We start from the raw sequence: 14,167 nt of genomic DNA on the forward strand, positions 1-14,167 counted from the left end.
TGTCCAACTCAAAATTGATGGACATGCTCCACCTAAAGAAATCCAAGTCACTGCAAGCCACGCGCTCGAGTGAGCTAAACCTTGCCACAACAATAAATAGAACATGCTGGAGGGATAGATTCCTGTCACTGAGACTCCCCATGCTTTGGAACAAAATTCCAAACTACATTAGGCAGAGCTGCTCACTAACACTCTTCAAGAAAAACCTTGACAAGTGGATGGGTAACAGAAAATACACCCCTGGGATCACTTCATTGGCACTGCTTGACAGAGGATCAGTTAATTAATCAATGGGGTGGTGAAAGCCGACGCACTCTGGCTAGACTTATAAATGCCCTTGGGCAGATAGCTTAGTACCTACCTATGAACCACACCACAGTGCTATTCAAGAGTTCAGAGATCACACAGAAACTTAAAACAATACAGTAGGAAAGTTCTGATATAACAGAAAAACACTTAGTCTAATCTTTATAATTCCTGGCTACTTCTACAAGAAAACATACTTCTAAAGTAACTTACTTACATAGAGCAAGGCAGTGCTGAGTTGAATAGTCAGACAAAAATGCTTACAGTCTCTCTCTGAGCAATAGTTTTTAAAATCATTAACAAACATTTCTGCTGGGCCCTGCCAGATTACATCATTTTGACACCTAGGTTTTCCCAGTATACACATTACATCATTTTGACTTAGTCTGGAGTTCACAGGCCAACAGGCTACATTATTTAACAATCTAATACCTGCTCAGGAAGCTACAACAATAAAAGACATTTCACATGTACACTCCAGTAATTATTCCTTAAGTTAAAACCATAGAAAGAATGTGTTCAGCTAGCCTCTTCAGTACCACTATCTAGATGAAAGGATATAATTTTAATTTCAAAGAACAGATGTGAAATGTTTGACTTAGTTTTCCTTACAGCAGATGGCAATTTTTCTACAATCTTGAAGTTCAACATTTTAGTATTTTCTTTCATTTAAGAAACAAGTCTGTATTTTACATTTATATTTACAGACGCCAGAATTATGTATCAGATTCTATTTGGCTAGGCTGGCAGCCTTCACCCATCTCTACCCAATCTTCACAGTCACCATCACAGGTATATCTGACAAATTATCTTCTGCTGTCAGAAACTGGGCCAATAATGCACTGTCCAAATTTTACACCCCCAGAAATGGCATTTCATCAAACTGAAACAGTTGGTTTGGAGAAAAGATGCTGTTGTAGTGCAACATAGAAGTACAAAGAATAGTATTATTGAATTTAGTAGACAGTACTTAATTCCCAAGGTTAACTCATTTCACATACAGCTCAATCCAGCATTCTCCAAAAAATGAGCCAGCCATGTACATCAAGCATATTAACTGACAATAAGTTTCAGACTGACATTTTTGTGTCTGTATAAACCAGGCAGAGCTAGATCTTGCACAACGCTCCCTAGACACCTGCCTAGGACTCTGTGCTAGCTTGGGGGAGGTGGGGGAGGGGGACCTATCAATGCAGCCAGCCCTACTACTTCATAAAGTACATTAAATCCTTTCTGTAGAAGTGACTGATGTACAACTGTGGTCACTAGGTTACATGATTGTGCATCAGTAATTCTGCACACTAATTAAAAAAGAATGTATGCCAAAGCCCTCTCATCAGTTCCCCCTACCACATAAATTAACCTCCTGCTATTTATTGAACTGACTCGCTGATATGCATTGTGAACCACTATCCATTCAAGTTAAAAAAAAACAGAAAAGTTCCATACTTTCTTGTTTCCATGGGGGTCCTGTTCTTCTTTTCCCCAACATGGGTGTTACAATGCTAGAAGCCCTTTACTTGCCACTACATAGGTAAACCCACAAATTGGTTCTTTGAGATGAATGTTGCTGTCTGCCATGTAAAGAAAATCATATCACTACCTTGTGCTGTTTAAAGTTTTTTTCAGTGCTTCTAACTTTCAAGAAGGTGAGCTGCCTTGCTACTATGCCTCTGTGTTCTGTACATATTATTAAAACATGTAAATGGCATGTCAGACTTTTGTCTTTAGATACTACATCAGTAATGTATTTCTGCTAGCAGTGTGTTTGCATTACAATTTTTAATAGTATATTAGCATTTTGCTATAAAATCCAGTGTGATGTCTCTGCTCCAACTCCATGAGACTTCTCCCATTCAGATAACTCATAAAAGTGGTAGTCAAGCATTATTCCTTTCAGCTGTACCTCATTATGGAGAACATTCCTCATTTTGAGTCTTAAAACTTTTATGTTCCACTGTGTTCTACTTTGAAAGTGTTTGTCACGCATTCATTCTTAAGATTTTTTTAAATAACCATAGTAAATAATACGGAATCATATTAATTAATCGAAAGATTTTTTTGTAAGTGTGAAGAAACAGATATTAAGCATACAGTGAGTGTTGTAGCTGAAGTCAGTAAGTGCTGTCCATTTTGTCCATTTGTGCCACACTGTTAAAGGTAGTGTTCAACATGTTAGAGATGGAAGGTTGCGAATATTTTGCTTACAGTATTTTTTTTTCAGTTCTGCAACACATGCATACCTCTCAATTGTCATTGACTTTTCAGAATGACCAGAATTTTGTCTTATATTTTTACAGTGGTTCTTATAAATTTCTCGATTTTCTGGTAATTCACTGATGATTTCAGTCAGTTAATAATGACCATCATTAGAATTTTATAGTTATTGTTCAGATAATGCATGCTGTTGCTAAACCTGTTGTTCTATTAACATTTTAAATGAATTAGAGTAATATTTAAAATGCGTCCCCAGTTTTGGGCCTTTGCAGCTCCTATTATTTTAGCTTTGTCCAGAATTCCTGAGCAAAGAAGTTAAGAAGTATGACTTGAGTACATGATCAAATTTTGGTCTCTGCAGGCATGCATTTTAAAATACTTCAGTTTCGTTTATGTCATTATGTCAGTGCAGGAGTGTGTGTGTGTGTATGTATGTACATTTACTATATTTCTTGCTATAAAGTGCTATGCAGCATGTCAGGGCTCGAATTATATCCCTCACCCCCATGTCACAATTGTAGTCAGAGAATATTTCAGAGCAGTACTTTTTTAAATAGTATGTTACTTCTACATTGATAAGAAATACAGTGCAAAAGTCACAGCTTTAGATGTCGCCTCCACTGCCATGTCACAGCTCCAGGCAGAAAAGTATTTTGTTGAAAGTATTGAGGTCGGCTTCGACAGAACCAACCTGCCTTGAATTCTGCTACTGGATTTGGATAGAAAAAGAGTCCTACAACATCTGAGGAGTACACTCTTCTTTAGTTATTTTACATATTACTGTGTATTAATGCTGGTTTAGAGCCTCTGTTTTGTATTGCAGTTATTTTGCAGCAGACACTGGTCTAATTGGTTCCCCACTAGCAAGAGAGTACACTATACATTTGTCAAAGGATTTCTGTTGTGTTTGTTTAAATATAAACATTATACATGAGAATTAAAACTCTGTGTCATTCAGTTGCTATTCCTATCTGACAGAATCAGAAAAATATTCTACAGAAACATGTTCTGCAGTAAGAAATACTACAAAATCAGCATTCCAAGGTCCAAGTTCAGAGAGTTCTGCATAACCTGAAAACTACATATGCTGACTGGTTTGACATAATAGTAGCTGTTTCTAATCCAAATGTAAACACCCACGTCTCAGTCAGAATGCAGACTTTACTGTCATTGTTATAAATTCAATACCTGATCAATGCTTACCTTGTCAAAGTAAAGCTTCTCTTTCCTCCAACAAGGTGGCTTGGAAAAAGGTAAAGCATCAAAGTTCACTCTGCATCACACTGCACAGAGTGGTGTGGGGACAGAAAACCCATACATTACCACATACATGAGGGGTGGAATTCACAGCTACCAGCTCAACTCCAAGTATAAATATAAACTGCATTTCAGAAATAAGCAAACTATGTAAGAATGACTGAATGCGGTAGTTTTATGAACTTTTTCAAGAACCTGGTTTGCATGTATTTGTCTAGATGTAGTAAGCAGGTTATTCTGATTTACTTTTTGATTGCATAAATTAAGTGTAACAGCCCTAGAATGGCAGTTGTATCCTTTCTGAGCTCCTTGAAAAAATACATGAACAGAAGGATAACAAAAAATAAAATAGTAGGGAAAACATATGGCAAGAGTCAACATTTTTGCAGTCTTTCATATTAAAACTATACCAGGACATCTTGCAAATTAAGTGGTATGAATAGAATATAATCCCTCCTTTATGTTGCAGCATGAATCCCAGGCTTTGGACAATTGTGCAGGCTCCTATACCAGAAGGACAATGTATTACGGACTTGTGGCTCACGCAAGATACATTCTGTGTGAAAAAAATGCAGGAACTGAGTTACAACAGCAATCTCAGCTTTGTAGCACACATGAATAAAACCCTGGTTATTGCCAGATGGCCCAAGTTTAAATAGCAGCTGAAGCACTGGAAGAGCAGGGCAAGGTAAAAGTGAATTACTAACAACACCTACTATTAGGGGAGGAAGAATTGTCCAGTTGTCTGCATAACATCATGCAAGTGGCAACTTGCAGGTGATGAATTTGTAGCCTTTACAAGGCTATGTGAGCTTAGCTTATCAAGCCAGTGATGACAGCCATCATTAGCATGGGGGGAGGGGTACACTCACATGAGCTGCAATGGGTGGGGTAAGAGCCTTACTAGAAAGAGCCTCATGGCAAACAATCCATGCAAAAAAATATAAATAATTCAGCTACACTGCAAACTAGTCACTGTCCAATCCACCCTATTTCTCTCCTCTTAAAGTAGTGTGTGTTTGTAGTATATGGGCTGCCGCAGTGGTGCAGCAGTTAGTATTGCCACCTCAGAGCAAGAGGTTCTCCGGTTCGATTCTCGGCTGAGGTGCCTTCTGTGTGGAGTTTTCATGTCCTCCCTGTGGTCACATGGGTTTCCTCCAGGTGCTCCAGTTTCCTCCCACATCCCAAAGATAGGTGGATTGGACACTCTAAAGTGGCCCTAGTTGTGAGTTTGTGCATGTGTGTGCCTTCTGTGGAAGGTTGGGCGCCGGGCTGGCAACTCGACACTGTAAAACTCCACTGCCAATCATGAGCGGACAGGGGATCTGCTGTGGCGACCCCTAACCAGGAAAAAGCCGAAAGAAGAAGTGTGGTTGTAATATATACACAGAATATAAGGGCAGTTGACGCCAAGGAGTGCAAAACCAAAATGTCTACCTAGCTGCTAGATTCCACTGTTACAGCTCTGGTTCCAGAAACATTACAGGCTTCATAATCCATATACCTGTGTACATGTAAAGACTGATACAAAAGTCAGAAAAAAAGCTTAACTGCCCATACAAACATGAATGACTTTTTTAAGAGATACTGGCAAGACAACATATTATATGTGGTCAAATTAGCCTGTGTCAATACTTGCAGACTAAGCTGAGCAACATTTTGACCAGGCCAAAGATCAGCTAGTGTTGCAAAACTGGATGCCTTGTTACATGTGTAATAATACTGCACCGAGTACAGCTGGAGTTTCTTCAGTTGAGCTGCATAGGGCATCTGTTTGAGGCCAGTGAGATTACTTTTGTCTTCCTTTTTCTTGTATTTTGTCTTACTCTTCAGTTTAAATCAAAGCAAATGGTTTTACCTTGACATCACACTCAGCTGAATTAATATGTCGAGCCCTTCTCCAGACCTTTACAGTAATTGCAGCCGCTGACCTAGTCAAGGGCACAGTTGACGGGGAAAAAAGGCTACAGTGGATATATTGTACAGTTTAAAATGGTAATCACATGTAATTCTTACATGTAAGATAAGATCAGACAGAAACATTTTTCACATTTTTCTTACTATTACTCATCAAGGTCATGTCCTGTGACCACTAATGTTCTGAGAACAAAATATGCATTGTCTAAGTACACAGTGCTAAGAAGATAGCAAAAAAGTGCTCCATTGTCACAAAATGCCCTACCATAGTGTATGTAAACCCACCAAGGACTGGTTTATTGATTAATTAGTTTATCTGAGCAGTCCTTGAGAATCACACGCTAGAACTGTAAAGCACTGAGCATAAAGTTTTTTTTTTTTTCCTTCTGCCATGTTGGTCCCTTTTACTGGTACCATATGGCATTGCATCACACGTATTTAATTTCTTTAATGCTGTAGTGGACAGAGCCTTGTAGCATTACTTCTATGAGAAAGTAAGAAAGAAAAACTGAGGCAGTCTTCCATCCAAAACACATATGTTGATGGGCATGGAAGGAGGGAGGGGAGTCCCACAAAGTGCATTCTACTCTCACACCACACCGTCCATTTTTCATAATTGCTTTTTTATTTTTTAAATTTGGAACAGGTTGGGACAAGCACCTCTGAGCATTCTCACTAGCTGTAGTTCATATTTTGGTAACTGAAGTAGAATCAGTTATCTTATCACTTGTCTGCTTGCAGAGCTGAATAGGCAAAAGTCCCGACAACTGCATCACATATAAGGGAATTAGATGTGTCTTGTGCGTCAGGCTGGCACCTTTGTAATGTTAGTCAGTGATATGTTTCTTCCTAGAGACATTAGGAAAATGCAGAACTAGCCTGTTTGATCATCCCATTTTCCCTACATTTAGTTGTTTAAGGTCATTATAAGGACTCAGAAACTTCAGGTTTACTAAATAGTTGTCAAGCTTGTGTCTGCTTTGGCTGAATGGATTCTAATCTCACATAAACCTTTGCCTGGGTCATATACTCCAGCTGACTCTCAGATTCCGTAGGCAGTTAAGTATGCAAAATTTAGCAAATGTGTATATCAACTTAATTACTATCTTCTTCTCTACATAGTATGACAGTGAGCAGGATTAAGGTTCCGAGCTCTTAATGAGCTGCTTCCTGTAGTCAAGGAGCAGGGTTTGATTCTTTTCACTTCCATTTGCCTACTCTGTGACTCTAAGCAAGTCACTTGACCAGATAATGCTCTGAAGTTGCCCCTGAAATGGAACACTTGTGTCTGGTGGGATTACCAAGTTAACCAATGTTTAAAATTAAAAATAAATAAATAAATAAAATACATATATATGTTGGTGTAATAATTACAATGTCAGTAAGATGTTTTCTGCGTGTGTGTTTGCATGTGCCCATGTATGTCCCACCATGAATGTTAGAAGAATTCAGAGTGATTACCTCATTTGTATAAATTTGCAGGATCATACTAAGCTGTTAATCACATTGATAATCTGTAGCCTAGCCTTAAGATCCCATCTCGTCAGTACGTGCCAACATGAAAATAACTACTACCTAATTTATTCCCCCTTTTAATGAAGGATTGAGGCAAGACCAGGGGTGAATTTATAGTTTCCCATCCTTTCCTCGAGGTTACATTTGAAGATGGTCAAGGGTCATCAGTTCTATAAATGAGTGACTCTTTAAAATAAATCTAGTTTCCCAATAAGTCCTCTTTACGCTGCAGTAGAAGTTTAGGTCCTACAAGTAGGTGTTTAAGGTATTGTTTTTTATTGCAGATATGTAGGGAGTTACATACGAATGGGTTTTTGATACTTGGCAGGTGATGCAAAGGTGCCTCCTCAAAAGTCTGTAAGAGATGGAGATGGTGAAGAGAGAATGTGCTACAAGACAGTCTAGGAATGCATGTCCTTGATTTTCTCTGGGGGGGGGGTTTCAAGTTGAGTCATATGTTTAGGCAAGTGTTTTCTATTATGGGTCTGATAAGGGTGAAGTAGAAAGTGATGATAAATTACCTTGACCTACAGGATATACCTGTAGTAATCAGTCTGTAAAGATAAAAGGATTTCCTAATTACAGTATATGTCAAAGTAAACAGGTCCCTAACAACTGTAGCAATTTTCACATGGGTTATCTATCTGGTAAGTACATGGGTACCCCTGTTTGATAAAGGACGCTATATTATATTTCTTGTAATTTATCCTAAAGATGTACAAACAATACCATTTCTTAGTATGCAGTAACCATCTTAGGGAATCTGAGAGTCAGCTGGTGTATATGATAGCTCAGAATTTGAAGTCTTCCACAAACTTGGTCAGCCATAGGCCTTTAAGATCTGGTTTGAAATCATAGAAGCAAATGCTGAAGAGAAGTTCACCAAGGACTGATCCCCGTTGAATGCAGATAGTTGCAACTCTTTCAGACAACAGCATGCCTCCTACACTAATGTATTGAGCTATGTCAGACAGCCAGTCTGCTAACCAGCAGGTTACATAGGGGTTTACGTTTAATTTGATTGGCTTATCTATAATGTCAGAATGTGAGATGGCATCAAGGGTCTTCGTCAGGTCAAGGCAAGCAGTGTATGACACTTTAAATCCATCCAGTGTATTGGTGACTTCTTTAAAGAACTCCACTCAGTTTAGGAGGCAAGATCTACCTTTAGCAAACACAATCTAGATTGGGTCAAGGGACTCTACACTGTTGATGTCCTTGTTAATAAGTTATATAATGTTGCTCCTTTGTCTTACAGATAAGGTTAGTTAGGCATGCATATAAGTATATAGTTACCAAGGATGGTGGTAGGTTCTCCCTTTTGCAGTGATATGATTACAGTAGTTCTACATACCACATGCTTGAATCTAATGGAGAAGATGAGATTGAATAGGGTTAGTAGTGTGTCTATAAGGCTGTGCTTGGAGCTGACCAGAAAGCAATCTGGCACATTGTCTGAACCTATGGAGCTAGTGTTGTGGGCCTTTCATAGTGCCCTTAGGACTTACTCCAGGGTGATTTGGGTTTGAGTGGCCATGCTAAAGTACTTACCATAGGAAAGAAGGAAGTTGCCTGGCCTATATAATCCTAGATCACTTGAAGGATCTTCTTTCTACAACAAGACTATGAATGATGATATCTAAGTGGCTGTAAAGTATGAGCTTGACTACTGTTTACTTGAATTCCATAGACTCTTTGCTTTGGTCAGGCATGAATTCAGCAGCTCTCAGATTCCGCAAAACACTCTACAATGTTTCTCCACAGCAGCTGCACTCATCACTTACAGGCCCCACATCCCTGACTTCTATATTGCACCAGCTTAGATAAAGTATGTATACAAATGACTGAGAATGTATATTCAAGTCTTCTTAAACTTGACTGTCATTACTTCAAGTACAACATTTGTAAGTGGATGAGACAAGGTCACCTTTTATTGATCTATGTATGAGGGCAGATACAAAATAAGTGATGGGCTCACCACTATACCTGAGGTACAGATGGGGAGGATATATGTATATTTTTAAGAATCCAGGATGTTTTTGTGGTATAGACAGGTGCAAAGTTTTTCAAAGCCAGTATTAGCATTTTGGGGGCCCCCATCAGATGTCACGTCAGAGGCCCCCCTAGGCACTTCCTGTCCAATTATCACCCTGTCACTTCCACCACTCCTAAGCAACCTTTTAGTTTATGTTGCAAACTTTGAGGAGTAGTATGTACAGACAGACCTGTAGTTACACTGCTCTTACATTACAACAGGCCTGTGTACCACTCTATATTGGCCCATCTCACAGCTGTAGTAGTATGTGCAGACTGACCTGTAGCTACAGTTCATTTACAGTACAACAGGCCTGTGTACCATACTATGTTGGCCCATCTCACAGGGGTAGTAGTACGTACAGACTGACCTGCAGTAACAGCCCTCTTACATTACAACCGACCTGTGTACCACACTGTGTTGGCCCACCTCACTGATACATGGCAGCAACTCTATGTACAGGTCTGGACTTAGGTGAAATGGCACCCTAGACCTACTGCTTCAGCCCCACCCCCAACACATACGCACACACACACTATATCCTCCAGTATTCCCCTGTTTTACCCCTGTCTTGTACTCCCTATATAACCCACATTACATTTTTCCTCCTTTTCTCACATTTTACCTTACTCTTCACCTTTTTCTTGAAGCCATAACTTCCTATGTACTCTAAAGTTTATTTTAAAGTTTTTTTTTTCTTTTTACAAAACTATTTCATCCAATGTTGGCTTGAACAGAAATTATGATTATGGAAAGAAATTGTGTTGCTGTTTAGCTTTAGTTTTCTTTGCATTCTTTCAATGCACCTTTCCTGACCAAGTAAGCACAGTTATAACCATTTAAGAAATAACTCAAGATAAGTCAGGGCCCAAGAAGCCATGGGGTTTATAGATGTTCTGTGATGTCTTTTTGAACACTTTCCCAACCTTTTAATCTAATGGTGACCTAAAAAAACAAACAAAAAAAAACATGAGTAAGAAAAAAATTTCAGACATTTTTTTTTTCTTTCAAGGAAGACATAAGTTGTACCCAAGGCTTAATGTTCAAAGATGACACAACAGTAGCTCACAATAAACTAAAACAAGCCAGTTGTTGTCTGGATACACAGGTCCTATAAGGGAAATGCCTGCCTCCCTAACCTCCCCAAAACGGCTGTCTGTGCATCCCTCTGGTGTTAGACTGGGATGAGGTTCAAATTGCCATAGTCATGGATGGCACTATGCCAGGGTACTCCTATGGCTAGGCTTGTAAAGGCCCCAGGCCCATTAACCTAGTAGACACCTATGAACCTATGTATTTCAAGTGATTTCTGACATACATATACATAGCTTGCCTCCTCACTCCTCAACCCAAATTGTCACAAAGGCAACTACCTGTATACATACCTGAAGTGTGATTGTGAGGAATATGATAAAAATAATGATGACAGTAATGTATTCTACTTTGTTGCTCCTAGACAGTACACTGTCCCTGCACAAGCTATAGTAACCTTATTTGTACACCTCTGAGTTCTGTGAGAAAAGTAAGCTATAATAACCTCATGTGCACACCTCTAGGGTTTGACTGTGATGAAAATAAAATAAGTAATAACCACACAGTCCCCCACCACATAATCGGCAGCATATTTCTATACACACTCACATCCAAGCAGGGCTGGTTTTAGAATGGGTGCAGTTGAGAACAGAGGCCATTATCAAATTTTTCCTGACAGGGTCATATCACAGTCCTGGTCAGATTAAGAAGTGGAATCACAAAGTAAATATAGTTTTTCCTTCTCATTTTTCTCCAAACAGCAACGGCTTTTGTGGTGCCCCCACAAAGTCAAGGATGATTAAGGCAGTCCCCTGTAGCCAGTTATACAGTCTGGGGAGCAGGAGCCCCCAGACTCTTAGAATATCTAAGTATATGAGTGTTCTGTGATATATTTTATATATTACTTTTGACATATAATTACTTGTTAGTTACATTTTTTTACTGATACCCGGAAGAATAATGTATGATAAAAATCAGTGATACTTTTTACACACACACACACAAACCATTAGCAATAGCAATGCTAGTTTTGTACTTACTTCAGCAAATAGTAATACATTGTACAACATTGGTATGGTCACACTAGATCACTGACTGCCATTAACAATCGTCAAACAGTAGCAGGAGTAAATCATTTTTATTTACCTCAGTGAGGAACAATGCAGACCTGTCACTATCCCTGATTTCACAGACCTTCCCTGATTTTTCTCAAAGTTTTGCTCTGTCCTTGATTTGCTTATAAATCATTCAGGATTACGGACAGTCAGTAAATCCAGATATCAAGAGTTTTATATTTATTGTCCAAAAAATTCATGTTGATGCAAAAGGTGTTACTGTTAACTTTTAAATTGAATTAGAGTAATATTTAAAAGGTGTTCCTGATTTTGAGTCTTGTCTCTGTGCTATTATTGGTATTGCACTGAATTCTTCTACAAAGAAGCTGAAAGTTGTAGTACCTGGTGTTCTGCCAGTTTTATAAAATCCCCTGAAAGAGAAGACTGTCCCTGAAGGTTGAAAGCATCAGCTTTTCTTAAAATCTAAGGATTGTACTGTTATCAGAAACTCTGGGCTGCTGATCTGTCCAGTGCCTGCCTTGTTTATGCTCATTATTAGCTTTATCCTAACAGGGTCATATCACAGACCTATTCAGGTTCAAGAGCATAATCAGGAAATTAATACATTTTTCTCCTCATTTTCTCCAACCAGCAGCAGCTTTTGCGGGCCCCCCACACAGTAAGCAATGATTAAGGGGCCCCCCCTTGCAGCCACGGGTATTGCAAACACTTAAAGATGGCTATGTTGTTAGTTTTAGTGAACTGTATGTCCACTCACTAACAGGGTTTAACTAAGCCAGGGGCACTATGACAGTGGTAAAATACTTAATGGAATTGTGAAGCCTGTTGCTTGATAAAACACTTGTTACTTTAACCAGAGATATATTTGAATTTTGAAGGAGATATAAATAAGATTTATTAACCAGTTGGTTTATTAAGTACACAAGACTGCTGTACTAGCTTTTCTTGATTTGAGAGACATGTTACAAAATATCAAGATCACTTGCTCTGGTTGCCCCTCCCCTCTAAACAGGGGGCCTCCAGTGATCACAGGGTTCACTGCTGCCTATGGTATCGGTGGTTATGAGTTGCAAGGATGTAGGATCATTTGTTAACTGGTCAGATGGATCCTTTCTGACATTAATACAATTGTAATAGAGTCCTTTGGCTACATGGTAGGTTGCTGACACAGATGGATGTGGTTGTGAAGCTTTATCATGGGATAGCAGGGAGATGATGGAGTTCCAGATTTGTTTTTTGTTTTTTGTGTGTTTTGCATGCATTTTGTTTTGATATGTAGTATGCTTCTTTGGTACTTATAATGAAGGATTTGACCATTATAAATAGTTGGAAAGGTGTGATATATTGTTTCTATTATCGCATTGACTTAATAAGGATTTTACTTAGGGGTTGTAAATCCATGGTACTCTCTTTTAATAATACTTTTAATATGGAATGGGACCATATAATTGAGTGGGATGATGAAAGCATTTAATAAAGAACTGAACTGTGATATTAAGATCCAAGATCCATAGTAAATGCCTGATCATAGATTGCACAGACTTGGTGAATGTTTCTTGGCTGAATTTACATTTGTTTCGTGCTAATACCATCAACTGTTTTAATGATGTATGAGTTTTCATTTTACAAATAAATACCTGTGAATCAGTCATAAATCCTACCTATAAAGCTTTTGACACAATTCCTTACTCAGGCATAGTAGAAAAGATAAATAAACTGGGAATAAACCCTTATGTCATCCAGTGGATTACCAAGTAGCTCACAGATAGGAAGCAGGGAATTAAAATAGGGGAAGTTACCTCCACAAAGTCATCAATCGCAAGTGGAGTCCCCCAGTCTGTGCTGCGACCTCTCCTGTTTGGCATCTACTTTTCTGAAGTAAAAGCCAATACCAAATGGCTCTGGCTGACTAAGTCTGTAGATGACTGCAAGCTAGGAGCAGTCATCAAATCTCCAAATGACTTAGCCATCATGCAAGAAGGTTTGTCTTAAATAAATATCTGGTGCCAGAATCACGGACTGAAGCTAAATACCAAAAAATGCACTGTTGTATCCTATGGTCATCCATCCCACAGAACTGCCACATTAACAATATGCCCCTAAGAGTTGACCCAGTTTTTCAAGGTTTGGGCTTATGTAGACAGCTATCTATCTTTTGACCAACATGTGCCCATTGTTACAAGAAAGTTCTTCTATGTTGCACAGCTTTTAAGCAAAGGGATAGTTTCTAGATCTAGGGATGTCATTATCCCCCTTTACTCAGCCCTCATTAGGCCAGTCATTGAATATAAAGCCCCCCAGCAACTGGAATACCCACAGAGATACCTAAAAATATACAACGCTTAAATATCATGTCCTATATGGACCGACTCAAATCTCTTTCACTCTACTCGATATGCTACAGACTGCTAAGAGGAAACCAGTGTCTGGCATACAAGGTATCCGCTAACCCAATACTAATGGATTTATGGCACATCAGTAAGTCAAATGGCATCAGAATTACTCAGTCTAGGGATCTAAATGACTTGCACAGCATCAACAGAATGGTTTGGAGTGACAGGCACATCACACAGAGGATACTGCTGCTCTGAAACAGGCCTGCCATCACACAAAACAAAGTTCACCCCTGTCAATACTCAAGTGCAACTTGGATCTATGGATGGGACACAGAAAATTTACCAAAGGACTGCCTCTGTACTACTAATGGACAGAGGTAGCAGTTAAATGCTTTATACATTGTATGGGTCCCCTCAAATTTTCTATGGCTTGATCCCAGTTATTCTCTTTAGGGGTAACATACTTATCAATCATG

Source organism: Protopterus annectens, chromosome 2.part2, assembly GCF_019279795.1.
Source record: "Protopterus annectens isolate FY-2018-M chromosome 2.part2, PAN1.0, whole genome shotgun sequence".
Taxonomy (NCBI): Eukaryota; Metazoa; Chordata; order Ceratodontiformes; family Protopteridae; genus Protopterus; species Protopterus annectens.